The sequence below is a fragment of the Vicugna pacos genome, chromosome 6, assembly GCF_048564905.1.
Source record: "Vicugna pacos chromosome 6, VicPac4, whole genome shotgun sequence".
NCBI lineage: Eukaryota > Metazoa > Chordata > Mammalia > Artiodactyla > Camelidae > Vicugna > Vicugna pacos.
In genome coordinates, this window is record NC_132992.1 from 77,956,310 (window position 1) to 77,972,207 (window position 15,898).

The window sequence follows — 15,898 nt, forward strand, 5'->3', positions numbered from 1 at the left end:
ATTTTTTTCAGAAAAGCAAGAAACAAAATGTGTATTTTTAAGAATCATCTACTGCCTCGAGGCAGCAGTAAGGAACAACTTTAATTATTCTACTGTGTGGTGGAAAGCAACATTGAAACCTGCCTAAATCCTCTTACAATACCTTTAAAGACCTATTGATTATGATTCAAACTCACTCAAGGTGATGGAGCGGTGCCCCTCAATACCGCTTCTGCCTTATGTCGACAATTTGAGATGTTGTCAGCCATTTCAAAAGGTAAGAATTTAGAACTTTTATTAGACTCCCTCAGAAAAAGATATACTTAACACTGTGTGTGTTTGTGTGTGCGTGTATACATGCACATATACATGTGTTTGCGTAACACATACATAAGTATATGGATACACATAATATGAACCTTTTCAACTTTAATTTGTTTGAAGTTCACTACATCACTTGGAGATGAAGAGTCATGGAGAGTGGAAGTATGACTACAAGAGATAAGAATTTACTCAAACATTTTCAGAGGAAATTCATTAAAAATGGGCTTGTTTAGTTACCCTGAGTTTATTATCTAGGCGCCTCACTGCCCCATAAGTGCTGTCCATCATCCAGTCCAGGTCCCAAGGAAGAAAGGTAAGAGGCAAAATTAGGAAAATATAGATATTCTCTATGAACTTAGTGGGTTTTACTACAAAATTTAGCTTAATCTTCTATCGGATTAAGATTATCTGATATTATAAAGGCTCTTTTTTGGTTATGGATTGATCTATATACTATATGAACAGCAATCTCGGTATTTTTATCTTAAGCTTATACTCTCATCTTGGACCTTTAGCTTTGGTTTGCATGTCCACACTGAAGAAATTACTCATACTTCTCCTATACTGTTGTAATTGATGCCATTATTAAAGCATGATCCATCAGAGACATTCAGGTGTCTCTTTCAGAAGAAAAGAAGTAATAAGGAATCATTGCAGTTATATTATTCCATTAATATCAATGTTAGAAAAAGCAATGAGCCAGGCTAATAGGAACTTGACTTTAAAAAATATCTTTCTCAGTAATCAAGAGAAGCATTCAGATCTTCATAATCCATCAGAAATCAATAATTAAAATTACCCATTTCCAAATAGCCCCAAATACTGGCCTTTTATTTGGAAAGATCATCTTTTTCTCCCCACCTTCTTTCCTCAGAAGGAACAATAATTTGATGCTTATGTTCTGTTCAAATCACTTATTCAGTTTTTAATGGAATGCTTTGATGTTCCAAATAAAGCTCATTATACTGTGGATCAAAGAGGACAATGCCTTTCACCAAAGGAGTACAGTACACCAATTAGCATTTCAGCTACGGGGAGTTACACATATATTTTTCCCCTCAGTGAGTCCTATTGGTACTTGCAGTGTGCCCAGAATACATGATACAACTAAGTAGGTATGTTTCTAGTGATAGGTGAATAGACCTGAGAAAGGTAAAAATGTGCCGAGCACAAAAAGTGTTAAAATTTTATCATTATCATAAAAATGCTTTGTATCATTAATAAGAACACAAATAACTATTATTAAATAGCTACTTTATTCCACAAGGTCTTCCTCTTGAAAGTATATCATAGACTAAGTTAAAATGTTAAAATCGTTGAACGAATTATAGAGGGAACTATTCTGTTCCTTTCATAAATGGGACTGGAAATCTTAAGTCTAAATGATTTGATTTCATCTTAGGAAAGGAGCACAGCTGTTATGCTTGACTTGAGGTTGTCTAAAGAGAGCACCTGCTGGATGCTGTCGGGAGTGCCTCAGTAACCTTCCCTCTGTAGGAAGATTCTGACCATGTTTGCTTGTTGGAACTGTGTGCACAATTTACAGAGCCGAATGCCACTCCCTAAGCACTGGGAGTTGGCTTCAGCCTCCCAGGCTTTTCAGTTGAGTTCTGATGGAAGTTTCCTTCTCGTGAATATATGATCTGCCTCGATGTCCAAGTCATGACTGTGAGTCTTAACTTCAGTTCTAATGTCCTCTGGGAGACATAATTCTTTGGGATACTAGAAGAATGTTTAAAATTGATTCTTGCCCACATTCTCCTATGTTGTCTCTTAAAGGGGCTGCACTGCTTCCCCCCAAATTCCATCTGATACTCCAATGATGACTACATGGCACACCCCCAGTTCCTTTCTTAGATAAGTTGTACACGTTATTGCTGCTTGAAAACTTCTGCTGGATTCATGGAAACTGATCTGTTGTGTGATATAGCTCTCAAAATGATTTGCATATGATTCCTTCTTATACTTTAAAAAGAGGCAGAGAACTTGGGTGAGATTTCTGTGTGCATGTTTTAGAGTCGTAGCGTATTAGTTACTATAAAACAGATTACCATAGCATTTACTTGCTTAAAATAATAAATATTTATTGTGTCACGTTTTCTGTGGGTCAGAAATTCCAGGGTAGATTTGTTGCATGATTCTGGCGCAGGTTTTCTTACAACATTGCAATCAACTGGTTGGCCTGGGCTGCCGTCATCTGAAGGCTTGACTGAGACCAGGTGACTTGCTTCCAAAATGGTCCTCTGACACGGCTGTTGGCAGGAAGCCTCAGTTCCTTGCTGGCTGTTGGCAGGAGGGTTCAGTTCTTTGCCACGTGAACCTTTCATCAGAGCTGCCTGAGGGCCCTCGGGACATGGCACGGACTGTGCCCAGAGCCAGTGATGTAAGGAAGGGAACAGGAAAAGGCAATGTCTTTTATGGTCTGGTCTCAGAAGTCCCACCCGCAGTCAGCTCCACCATGTTCTATTTATTAGAAACGAGCCACTGAGTGTAGTTTCTGTTCCAGGTGAAGGGAATCAGGCTCCACTTTAGAGGACAGGAATATTGGATAATTTGTGGACCTATTTCAGAAGCACTGCATGATAGAAAGAGCTGGCTTTCCTCTGGAACTGAGTTGTGTAAGATCCTTGTAACCTCGAAAAGCTCCTTCTCTCTCTGCCTGAGTATTCAAAGTAGAACATTTACACACCACGACAGGAAATTTAAATGCATGAGACTTATAAATGTTTGAATTTAATAGAATCAGTGCACAATATTCAGTAGAGAAATAAAGTCGAGTACATAACGGTCTATTTTGTACTATTTCCGGCACCAATAATACGTAGTTTAAGAGGCACTTATCTTAGTGTTGAAGGCGGAAATTTAAATATGTACAGCGTCCTCCCAAGTTGGGAGACCTTAGGCACGTTACATAATCATTTTGCATGTCAGTTGCTTCATTTACTTAAATGAATTCTCACAATAACTCTGTGAGGTGTATAATATTAGCCTCATTTTGTAGAAGACAAAATTGAAGCTCAGCATTATTGCAACTAGAAAGTGGCAGAGTCAATATTACAATGCAAGTTTTGTTGATTGATGCCAAAAATGCTTTTCTCTCTCCTGTACCTTCTGGGGAAGAGAGAAAATTTACAAATTATTCAGTGATGTAGTATATAGGATGGTGTTTATTAGTATTTTATTTTTAATAAAGTTAGCATCCATACAAAATAATAGAGTCTCATAAATACAGGATATCCTGTTGAGAAAGAATAATTATATGCTTATATTAATGAACAGAATTTTAAATATCAGCGGTTTCTAAAGATGTTCTTTAACTTAAAACTTTCAGTTAGAGTAAGCAGTCAAACAAAGCCCATTACAATTATCCAACCCTGTGTATCACCTTGCTCCATGATTTCTCATCAAAGGCTGAAGCGGTATCGAGGGTCGTGATTCATACCTTAGTTCTAGTGACGCTCCCCAAGCAAATGCCAGATGAGCGATGCTCTTGGATAGCTTATATCTGCCTTCTTTCTTCAAAACCCAGAGTCATCAAGTATCTTGATTATGCTATAGACAGAAAAAGGAACGTAGGAAAGGTCACCTTTATATACAGATGCCCTGTATTTGCTCACTATGTACTGCTTTGGACCAAGTATTGAATACTACAGTTGAATAGCCTTAAATGAAGCTATTCAAATCAAGATATATTCTTAAAACTTAGATGGACACTTGATAATTTAAAAACCATTAATTCTGCTTTGAACACTGCAGGTGTACCCCAAAAGTTGAATGTATTGAATATTTTAGTTGCTAAATTTTCTTCAACTTTTATGCATCTAGATTGGAAGTCTCAGTTATAGAATTAAACGTTGTCACTGGAAGGGCATTGGCCAAATAAAGCATAAAGATAGATGCTATTACCATGAATGCTGGCCTGTTTCCTCCAGGCTGCAGTGAGCTTATTTTGAAGTTTAACAAGTTACAGAACTATTGAGTATTTAATCTGACTGTAATTTATCACATGACAACATATTGAGGCTGAAAAAAGTGATCAATTTTAAAGTTCTCCCTTAATATGTAAGAAGGAGGTTGTACACCGGGCAAGTATGAATCAAAAGGTAATAAATGCCCTAGAAGATTTTAACAAGTGTAAATTGCTATATAAATATTAAATAAATTACACAATATTTTTAGGTTCTGAAACATCGAATCACTTTGCGAAGGACTAAATGTCAAATAAATAATGCATGTTTATACATATTTCTTCTATGGACCATTATTACAACTCTAGCAACACTGTTTGCTTTTAAAATTTTATATCCAGTGCATATTCGCTTTTGGAACTTACAACAGACAGCCTGATTTTGTTTCAAGCACCAACCTTCACTTCTCCAGGGAACAGTTTGAAGCTTGAAGCTTCTGTAGTAACTGGTCACTTCCCTGCTTGGAGATACTGCTAAAGGAGTTGAGGGCCTTCCTGGAGGGTGAGGGTCTGGGAAAATAGCACCCCTCAATATTTGTGTGTAGAAGGAATTTGGTTGAACTGAAGTTCAAAGGCAGCCTTAGAGATTAAAAATTCATATACTGACAATCTCTGTCCTGAGGGGGATATGTGGAAAGAAATGTGGAAGGAGGAAGATTGTCTTAGTAGGAAAGAGATTTTAGGCTGATAACGATACAAAGATTATACCAGTAGTAGTTATTATTATCATTATCACTGAAATTTTGCATATTTACATTGTGACAAGTCTTAGAATAAATTATTTTATTTTTAAACCTCACCCTCAGTGAGGTAGGTTTCTTCCCTCATGTTTATAGATGAGGAATTTGTCACTCAGAGCAGTGACACGGGGACATCACTGACTGACTACAATCACGTAGCAGGTGACTAGCAGGGGCTTTATGGTAACTCCCCACCCTCTCTCCTGAATGCTGGCCTGTGCCATGGCTTTTGAAACAGCCTGCCTTTCTGAATATTTTCAATGCCATAGATCTTGAGTGTCTTCCCCTGGTGCGCCCCCTGGAGTACACAGGAGGTTACTTCACTTACAGAGTCGCTGATGGGCACAGGGTGGCTGTTGGTCACTCAAGATACACTGGGATTATTTTTCTTTGCACCACTCTGGCTGAGCAAGCAATATGTTGCTACATTTCCAGGCTCGGATGTAGAGAGAGAGTGTTTGTTTCAGCTCGATCTGAGTGAACAACAGGGATAGGACCAGGTCTCTGCTAGTGTTGAGAATGAATGGACCTCAGAGAGCAGGGGCTTCAGAATGAGAAATGTCTTGAGAAAATGACCTGTTATCAGGAATGTGACTTTTTAGCAGGCACGAGGAAAGAATTCAGACTGGAAGCTAAAATGAATATCATGAAGGGAGAACGCGCATTTTCAAAATTTGTCAAAGGAAAATCATCAGAGATGTTCCTGAGGATGCACTAAAGGACTGGCTAGGATTTATACTCGAATTATCTAAGCCCCTAAGAAGACTAGCAAAACAAGACAGATCTGAGCAGGAAACCAAGTCAAGGTCTACTTGATTATTAAAGCTTCAGTCCACAGAGGACATTTCTGATGAATAGAAATTATTTGAAGAGTCAATAAGGAATCATTTAAGTGGCCAGTTTCTAGAATTAGAGCATAGAGTCAAATTGCTTTGCTGCCCAGAAGCCCATATTCTGCATTTGGCAGCCTTGTTATAGAATTGAGCAAGAGGAAGTTCTTTATCCCCAGCTGGAGACTAGAAAGGGACTAAGTGATTTAGCTTTAGTGTAACAGGCGTCAGAGAGAGGCAGTTATGTCATTAAACATCTTGATGATAAATGAACTCAATTTCTTATTTTGGCATTCAGTAATCTGCAGATGCAAGCTCTTTGTCAATAATACCTCTGAAATTTATGAACATTGTTTATAATTTTTATTACTAAATGGTCGTTTAGATGTTTGAATTTAAAGCCCTATTGGTAAATTTCACATGTAAAATCAAAAATAAAATGATTATTTCTATTATAAATCCTTTATTGTCAGGTTTTTGTCTTGCATTCTAAAACATAGTGTTTTTTTTTATATCTTGGCCTATTCTATCTCCATAACTAAATAATTAGTAATGTGAATTAGTAAAGTATGATAATGTTAATAGAATGACAATAGCTCTCATTTGAGGATTTGATGAGAATGACAATAGCTATCATTTGAGGATTTGATGAATGTGATGAAAAGTGCCTCATATGATGCCATACCTAAGCCCCACAACAGTCTGTCTGGACAGTTGGCTTTATTAGTCCCTGGAGAGACTCAGTAAACTTGTCCATGGTTGTAGGTGAGAAGAAAGCATACTAAGATGCAAACCTAGGCTGTGTGACTCAAAAGGCTCAGTCTTAACTGCTCGCAATATTACAAAATATAGATACATATCCTACCAATATAAAGTTCCTCATTGTCTTCTATTTCATTATGCAATAGTATGGAAAAAGTGAAGTGTTCCCTGGAGTTAGAGGGAAGACACTTCTGATTGCCAAGCTGTCTTGTCCTACCTACTCACAAAGACAATCTAAACTTTAGTTAAAATATTCCCATTATCTCAGATAAAAAAAGAGGTAATCCATGGGTTTTTAACTCACTGTTTTTCATTTTGACATTTTGAATAAAAATGTCTTGCATTTTTTAAATTTCTATTTTTCTTTTTACTTGCAATTATGTTGAGTCTGCTCATAGGGTCTATCAAGATAATCTCCCATCTAAAGGTCCTTAACTTAATTTCTGCAAAGTTCCTTTGCCATATAAAATAACATATTCACAGGTTCTGGGGATTAGAATGTGTTCATCTTGCAATGAAGTGGGGAGGTAAGCATTATTCAGCCTACCCTGATCTACTGTGAATTTAATCTTACTCTAGCTATGCTTCGTGGATTTCACAAGTACTGATGTTTAAAGTTTGTTCATTTTCCTGCTATAGCCTCTGTTGGCCCTTCCAGCTACAACACTACTGTGAATGAGTGATAGGATTTATTATGACAGGAATTCTTTGGTAAAAGGTCAACACTAATCCTGCAAACCATTGTGTTACCTCAATTCATTGTTAACAGTCAGAATATGCCCATGAAATGAGACATTTGAGCCTTCATGCTTTCTCTCCTTAGAAGTTAATCACTTCAGTAGTTTGATAACTCCTCTCCATATTCCAAAGTCATACAAAAGTTTATGTTAACTAAACCAGGCAGCAAATTAGTAGGTGAAAGTGATCATTAATTTTAATTAACATACAAATGGCCAATAGGCACATGAGAAAATGCTCAATATCACTAATTATCAGAGAAATGCAAATCAAAACTACAATGAGGTATCACCTCACACCAGTCAGAATGGTCATCATTCAAAAGTCCACAAATAATAAATGCTGGAAAGGGTGTGGAGAAAAGGGAGCCCTCCTGCACTGCTGGTTGGAATGTAGTTTGGTGCAGCCATTATGGAAAACAGCATGGGGATTCCTCAATAAACTAAAAATAGACTTATCATATGATCCAGCAGTCCCACTCCTGAGCATATATCTGGAGGGAACTCTACTTTGAAAAGACACGTGAACCCCAATGTTCATAGCAGCACTATTTACAATAGCCAAGATATGGAAACAACCGAAATGTCCAGTGACAGATGACTGGATAAAGAAGTTGTAGTATATTTATACAATGGAATACTACTCAGCCATGAAAAAGAATAAAATTATTCCATTTGCAGCAACATGATAGGCCTGGATACATTATTTTAAGTGAAGTAAGCCAGAAAGAGAAAAGAAAATACCATATGATATCACTCATATATGGAATCTGAATAAAAAAAAAGACACAAATGAACTTATTTACAAAACAGAAACAGACACACAGATATATAAAAAATAAGCTTATGGTTACCAGGGAGGAAAGGGGGCAGGAAGGGATAAATTGGAAGTTTGAGATTTGCAGATACTAACTACTATATATAAAATAGATATACAAGTTTCTTCTGTATAGCACAAGGGAACTATATTCAATATCTTGTAGTAAACTACAATGAAAAAGCATATGAAAACAAATACATGTATGTATATGTGTGGCTGAAACATTATGCTGTGTACCAGAAATTGACACAACATTGTTAACTGACTATACTTCCATTAAGAAAAGAGAATAAAAAAAAACAACTTAGGATATGCATTACATTCCGTAACAAAATGTCTTTGAATACATATATTTCATGTACAGATTTTATTTCTAGAGAAGCATTAGTACCATTTGCTTTTCACTGTTTTTAATGCTCTTCATTTGCTGCACTTATGTATATACAAGTCTAGCATATGAGAAGTATAGATGTTTGTACTATTTTGGGGAGTGTTTGGCTATTTAATAGAGATGTTTTAACACAGAGAACACTTGTTGATTACATTTAGAGTTATGTTTTCTTAAAACAATATGAAATAATATATTTATAAGTGTGTCCTGTGGGAATTTGTTGTTACAGGTTGCCTACATGCATAAAGCTGTATGAAAGATATTGCGAGAAGAGGGTCTTCAAAAGTAAGTGGAAGCTTGTCACACGCATCCTTCTCTCCTTAAAAAGTAAGTTCCTCAGTGAGGGGGAGGATGAAGCAAAACTGGGATTACACAGACTACACTGAATTAGAGCATTGCAGTAACATTTAAAGTTACCTCTAAGTGTGTGTTAATGATAGAGCTTTCCTTACCTGAGGACACCATTATAGGATAGCAGGAAAGTCAAGTGTCCTTAAACCCCATCCAATCAGCATATTTGATGGTAGACTATACTTTGCCGAGAATAGAGTCATTCAGTTTGACTTATTTTCAAGGCACTAAAAGCCCAAGGAGGAACAAAATGCAGAGTGGTAAAACAAGACAAAACTTGTTTTATCAAAATGGGTCATAATTTTAAGTCAGAGTAAGGAATATCAAAACATAGATAAAGTCATTACTGAAGCTATATTTGTGGATAGTTTTTCCATTAAAGTGATCTGCACAGTTCTCAAGTTTAAGAGTCACTGATCTATGCAGTCAGAAGAGCAGAGAGTGGTCGGGGGATGGCAGGTGGTCCTGTCATCTTGATAGACTAGTAGAACTAAATTCCATGACTTCTCCCTTCTACGTTTTAAAGCAACATGGACTGCTGTCGCCGTGTGACCTGTACAATACCATATGCCAGCCTGTGGCAATCCCTGCGACACTGTGTGTGTGTGGTCCGATTTAGCTGTGCTTAGTCCGTTGTCTTGCTGCATTTGGACATGAGCTGTGTGAAATGGATAATTGCTACAATTCTTCACACAACTCAGATGGGAAGCTCCTCTCAATAAATCCTTTGGTAACAAAGAAGGGGTTATTTTATGCCTGAGTTGACTGCCTGAATGTAAACTGACTGAACAATTTGGGTTTTCCAGGAGATTCCTAATTTCCTGCAAGATTTTATTCAACAATTCAAAAGACTAATGGTGTGAATCTACATGCTAGGTGGGCCCTAAGATCTGGTGACACCAAGTTGAATACAGCATGGCCCTTACACGTGATAAGTCTATATTCTGATTGGGAGAATAAATATTTTTAATAAAGGTGATTTGCTAATTGTGTAATGAATAATGGCTTGATTTTATAAGATTACATTTATAAGATTTAATAAGATTAAATATTAAATACAATTTGTAAGATCTTATAAATATTTCACACGGAATAAATTTTTCAACCATATGTCCCAATTTGTGTTCAAAAAACAATTTTATCATACCAATCTTAAAATGGGTATGTACTTTTTAGGAAAAAAATAATCAGTGCACTTAAGTGTTGGTTTCTTTAATTCCCAGCATAAATCTCTTTGTTTTTTGTTTTGTTTTGTTTTCAAACTACTGTGATTGACTTTTGAATACTCTCATGGTCCCTCTAGTATCATTAATACCTTTCTTAGTTCCAGAAACTAATTATATAGAAGGAATTAAAAAAAAATTTAGCCCAAATTATACAGTGGACTTTGGAGAAGGATATGTAATAATCCAAATCACAGATAATTGTTCAAAAAAATCTACATTTCATTCTGTCTGTGTTGCTTCAGCTTCAAAGCCTGGAAAGGAACCAAATTTTGATCCAGTCCAAATAAAGTTTTGCCAAACTCTAACCAGTTGGGAAAGCCAAGCTTCCACATTTGTTTTTCTTGGGTCCTGTATAAATGTTTTCAAATTATGTTATTACTCATTGCTAATGAGCTAATTTTTCATTAGTACAGCTCCCCTTTCTTAATATAACACTTATTCAGATATTATCCTGCTCAATTTTATTTTCCGAAGGCAGTTACTAACACACCATATAATTAAATAGATCCTAGTTTATTATTCTTAATAGGTTTACATGTGCAGCTTTTTAACTGCTGGGTTCTTGACTATTTCTAGGGAAGTTAGCAGAAAGTTAAGAGTTTGACTGTTATAGCTATTTTCATGTCTTGGGTATAAAGAGACTATTTTGGAAATGACTTGAGATTTTGTTGAGATTTTGGCACAAGGTACTTAATGGAATCATATATGATTTCAATAATTCCTTCCCAAATTAGAAGGACATTTCTTCCTCCATCCAGGTCTCTTACCTTAAATTCAATTTGGTTACAGATTTTTTTATGTTATTCATTTTGCCTCTCTCTCTCTATCAGAAGCATGATGAATATATTTAGGTAAGTCTTGGTTTTTGAATTTTGGGACATAGTTATACAGATTTTGTAACTAACTTCCTTTAAGACAGTTTCTTGCTAAAGAATATTGAAAACATGTATTTCTTAATGTAAGATTTTTCAATTACACCCAACTTTCACTTGAATTGTTATGATACCTGGGTGTTACAGAAATAATTCAGTTCACCAGCTAACATTATGAAAGTCACTTAAGTTCCTAGAGAAGTTATTAACACTATGTAGGTTAAAAATATGATTTAAGTTTAAAATATCCCAAATTATTTCAAAATGCATTCCCTATTTTCAGGGTCTGGTATATAATAGTATCTGATAAATGCCTGTTTAATGAATGAGTATGTGTGGCAGAACCACTGAATACAAGAGATAAAGGTGTTAAGGATTAACCATCACTACATTCAGAATGTGAACCCAGAAAGCAACTTCCTCTTTTGTGGGCATTTTCCCCCTTCTCTGCTTAAAATGAACCTGTACCTATTAGATGACAGTTTCTCTCCATGCCTGCAAAGTGGGAGAGTATGAAGATTTCAAGAGCGGTTACTAGTATTACTTGCTCTGCCATGTGGAAAATAGTCTTCTGTGATTCAGTCACTTCACTCATCAAATTCCTAGCTTTGATTCCCTTGGACACTTGAAGGAATGGGATATAGGATATCCACACCTGGGAAAGGGCAGAGCAGTGTAACAGACAGAGCTTCTCTTTCATTCCTCCAGGATATCTGTCCACTGGTAGACAGTTTCTAGGTACAGGGGAAAGGGATAACAGTAAACAAACAAACAAACAGCTACTTAAGGAAGTGTCTGCAAAAAGGCAGACAGGAAAAGAGGATTCTAGGGGAGTGGCCATGACTCAAGACTGTTACCAGTCAAAAAGGAAGGACATTGGAAGTTACACATACAATATAACCAGGAAAACAAGGAAAGGATAAGATATTTCTGATGCTAAAAATGTTGCTCCACGAAGACCAAATAGGGTCCCAGGATTTATTCCTGTCATAGGAGATACTATGTTTTGTTGTCAGAAAGTTTCTCTTCTTTTATTTCTTTATTATCATCATCATCATCATTATTATTGTCCTAGGAGCTAAATTTTATTAAATTTCTATATGACAGGCACTGTGCTTAATTAATTTAATATATTCATACATGGCATCCTCAGAATGACTCTCTACATTATACTGTTATCCAAACATTACATATATATACACAAATAATGCAGATACATGCATATATTTGTTTTAAATTACTCAGTTATATAACACAGCCATAATAACAACAGCCCAAATTTGGCCCTAGGTATATCCAAATCTATCCAAAGTTTGTCTTAACTAATACAAAAATTGGGAGTAAACTGAATCTTCCATCAGAAACTTTTATTATATTAATAATGTCGACTTATATTTCCTTAAACTAGCTGTTCCAAAATACAGTCTATAATGAAAACAAAACAAAACAAAAAGATACAAAAAGATTATTCAAATAAGCTTAGAAAAACCTGCATAAATATATTTCTTTTGGAGATTTATAATGCATTTTTATATACTAATGGTTATGAGAAATTTTGTAGTAAACTAGTTTCACATTCTTTAATCCTTTTGTTGTGGTTATGTGGTCTTCCAACCTCTTGTGCCAAGTTCTGTAGTAAACAAACTTTTTAAATCTTCTTCAGTTTCTTTGTTAAGTCCAAATAGCCTTTAAACCTCTTGTGCCAAGTAACATCACAGACAAATTTCTTGGGAAACTCTTTAGGAATTTTACAGTAGTACCTAACACAATTTCCAGACATAGTTTTCAAAACATGTTTATTGACTCAGTGAATGAATGAATAGTTCAGTTTTAGGAAATTATGGAAAAGCAATAGCTTTCCAGGAGAAAGCAAAAGTAAGTGTCTCTCTCTCTCACTTCCTCTCTTGCTTATGTTTTCTGGCCATAGTTTTCATAGTTCGCTTCAGTTCTAGTCCTCTTCTACAAACGTGTGTTGATGGATTACCTTGGACAGCCTCACTTTCTTGACCCTCATGAGTAGTCCTATAAAAATGGACTCCACATGGGGATTGTAATTTGACACTCATTAGAATAGGAAATGAAAAAAAAGGTAAAGCCTAGTAAGAAACTTGAAATTGTTCTAGCAAAATAAATCAAATGAGTGGAGTAGCCTTCTTTCCTTGATGCACCATATGGAGGGGAGGACCCTGTCATCACCTAAGTGCCTTGTCAGAGCACAGGAGCCTGGCTCTGGGCCATTCCACCATGAACTACTTACAAATGGTGTAATTAAAATTCATGAACAAAGTGTTGCACTGCCTCCATATCCTGAAGCAATCAAAACTAAAATTTACTTTCTTATCACACCTTCTAGTAAAGCTGATTTTAAAGAAGCATTCCATTGAGAGTTATAAAGAGTGACTACTAAAGAGATAGACTTGAGTTAATTTATGGTAGGGTAACTTTTTTCTGATGGATTTTTTTTAATTGAAATGTTTGTCTTAATAACATGGTTAATATTTTCTACAATTAAGAAGCTCATGTCTTTAAGACACTCAGCCCAAATGCTATTTGTCCATTCTGATGCATTAAGAGGGCAGAAGACAGCTTTCCACCTCTCCACTTTCAGTTAGGTTCTATTCAGAACCAAAACAAAGCAAAACAAAATAAAATTCTGTGGTACAGAACAGATAAAGGATAGTTCTATGATCTATTTTAAGGAACAAAATGATTCTTGCTCAGTTTGTAAGCTAACTATTAAAATTTTGCATTCAAAATTACTTCTCTCTAGTAAACATTCAGAAACTTTAATACAGTTCTTATATTTAGATAAGATCTTGTATGCACTTAATATTTAATAATATAGCTTTACTGATTACAAGACAAGGGGAACTAATTATGTTATTTGAAATTCCTGAGTCCCTACAAATAATTTCTAAAAATATTGCCTCACCTCCTCACCATCCAACTGAGATCTGTACTGAATTTTTTTCTTTTAATTTTTTCATATAATTGTACATTTAACAGATTATATAAACCATTGCTCTTTTAAAAATAAAAAAAATCAAACATCTATATACTTTCAACATAGCTTTACCAGAAATTTCCAGGTGCCAAAGGTAACAGACCTTAGTCCCCTGACTTTCCCGCCATTGCACACTTTTTCTATATCCTCAACATTATCTAGTTGGGTGTACTTTTGACATTTATAGATCAGAACTATACTTGATACACTTATTCTAAGACCTCTTTTATTTCAGTTTTACATATGAACTATTCACTCAAGTCACCATGTAGTACTCCAATGCCAATCAATTGGTTTTCTTTGGTTTTTCACTATTACAAATAGTACTGTCATACACATTTTTGTAAACATCTTCTGGTACACATGTGCAAGCATTTCTCTAGGGAGTACACCTGGAAGTGGAATTGTCCAGATATTGGTTATGGATATCTTCAGATGTGCTAATAATTCCAGATTTTCTTCCAAAGTGTTTGTAACAATTTGCACACAAACGAGAATGTTTTAAGTTTTGCCTATAACTTTTATGTTTTTATTTCCTCCTGGAATGAGTTACTTTGTAGAGGGTAAGGTAAGAATCCAGTTTTGTATACTTCTCGTGAATAACAAATTGTTTCAAAATCACTTACTGATAATTCTTTACTCTTCCCACTGATTTGAAAACTTAATGCTATGATACATCAAGTTTAGTTACGTGACTGCTCCTGTTCTAGGCTCTTAATCCTGTCTGATTTTTCTTTTAGTTTATCTATGCACATATACTATCAGTTACTTATTGAGATATAATTTGCATAGCATGCAGTTCATTCATACAGAGTATAAAAGCCAGTGATTTTTAGCTTATTCATAGGATCATGAAACCATTGCCGTGATCTATGAAATTATTAATTTACTTTGTGTAAATTTCCCTTTTGCCTGCATTTCATATCAACGGAATCATAATATGTGGTCTTTTATGACAGGCTTCTTGCACTTAGGATAGGGTATTCAAGGTTGATCCATGTGTTAGCATTCATTTTATTGCTGAATAATAATAATGTGCATGTATTGCCTTTTATTTATTCATTCATCAATTGGTAGACATTTGTGTTGTTTCTCTTTCTGGTGACCCTGAATAATTCTGCAGTGAACATTCATTTACAAGTTTTTGTGTGGACATTTATCTTGGATACATAACTAGGAATTGAATTCCTAAGTCACAGGGCAATTCTATGTTTAACTTTTTAAAGAATCTCCAAACTGTGTTTCCAAAATGACTGTTCTGCTTTGCTCACCAGCAGGGTATGATGGTACTGTTTTCTCTAATTACTGTAATTTCATGATGTACTTTGTTTTTCTGGCAGCAAAATCCTCCCAGATTGTTCTTCTTTAGAATTACCTTGGCAATTCTTGAAATTTTGCTGTTAAACCTAAGTTTTAGAATTAGCTTTACAGGTCCCACTAGAATTCTCACAGACATTTTGACTAGAATTGGGTTAGAGGTTATTTTGGTAGGAGGAACATCATTATCATATTAAATTTTCAAATTCTTAAAGATACTGTATCTCTTAGGGTGTTTGTTCTTTAGTTACCATAGAGTTCTACAGATGTTTCAGTGGTTAATTTGTGTCTATTGTGGGATTCATTCCTAATGCATTTTACTATATTTTATTTAAGTGATTTATTTTTAAATTATGTTTGTATATTTGACAAATCTACAAACAGTACTTATATTGTACCAGGCACTGTTCTAAGTGGCGAACCAACATATGAATATGCGTGTGTGTGTGTGTGTGTGTGTGGTGCATGGTGTCCCATCTATGGATTTCACTTGGGATCGTATTCAGTCTTTTCACTGGTGCTATTTTCCGTGTTAATCTTGATGACTTTAAAATAGGTACTAAGAAAACTGTGGCTCA

At 35.4% G+C, this 15,898-nt stretch overlaps 1 long non-coding RNA gene across 2 annotated transcripts in view; it reads left to right on the plus strand.

Annotated features, from left to right (window-relative positions):
- Positions 1 to 15,898, plus strand: part of LOC140696987 (uncharacterized) — a 244,916-nt gene that overhangs the window by 170,989 nt on the left and 58,029 nt on the right. For both annotated transcript variants that reach the window (XR_012073782.1, XR_012073781.1), the window contains 2 exons: positions 12 to 256; positions 8,780 to 8,877. This is a non-coding gene — a long non-coding RNA (uncharacterized lncRNA). The remainder of the gene's footprint in view (positions 1 to 11; positions 257 to 8,779; positions 8,878 to 15,898) is intronic.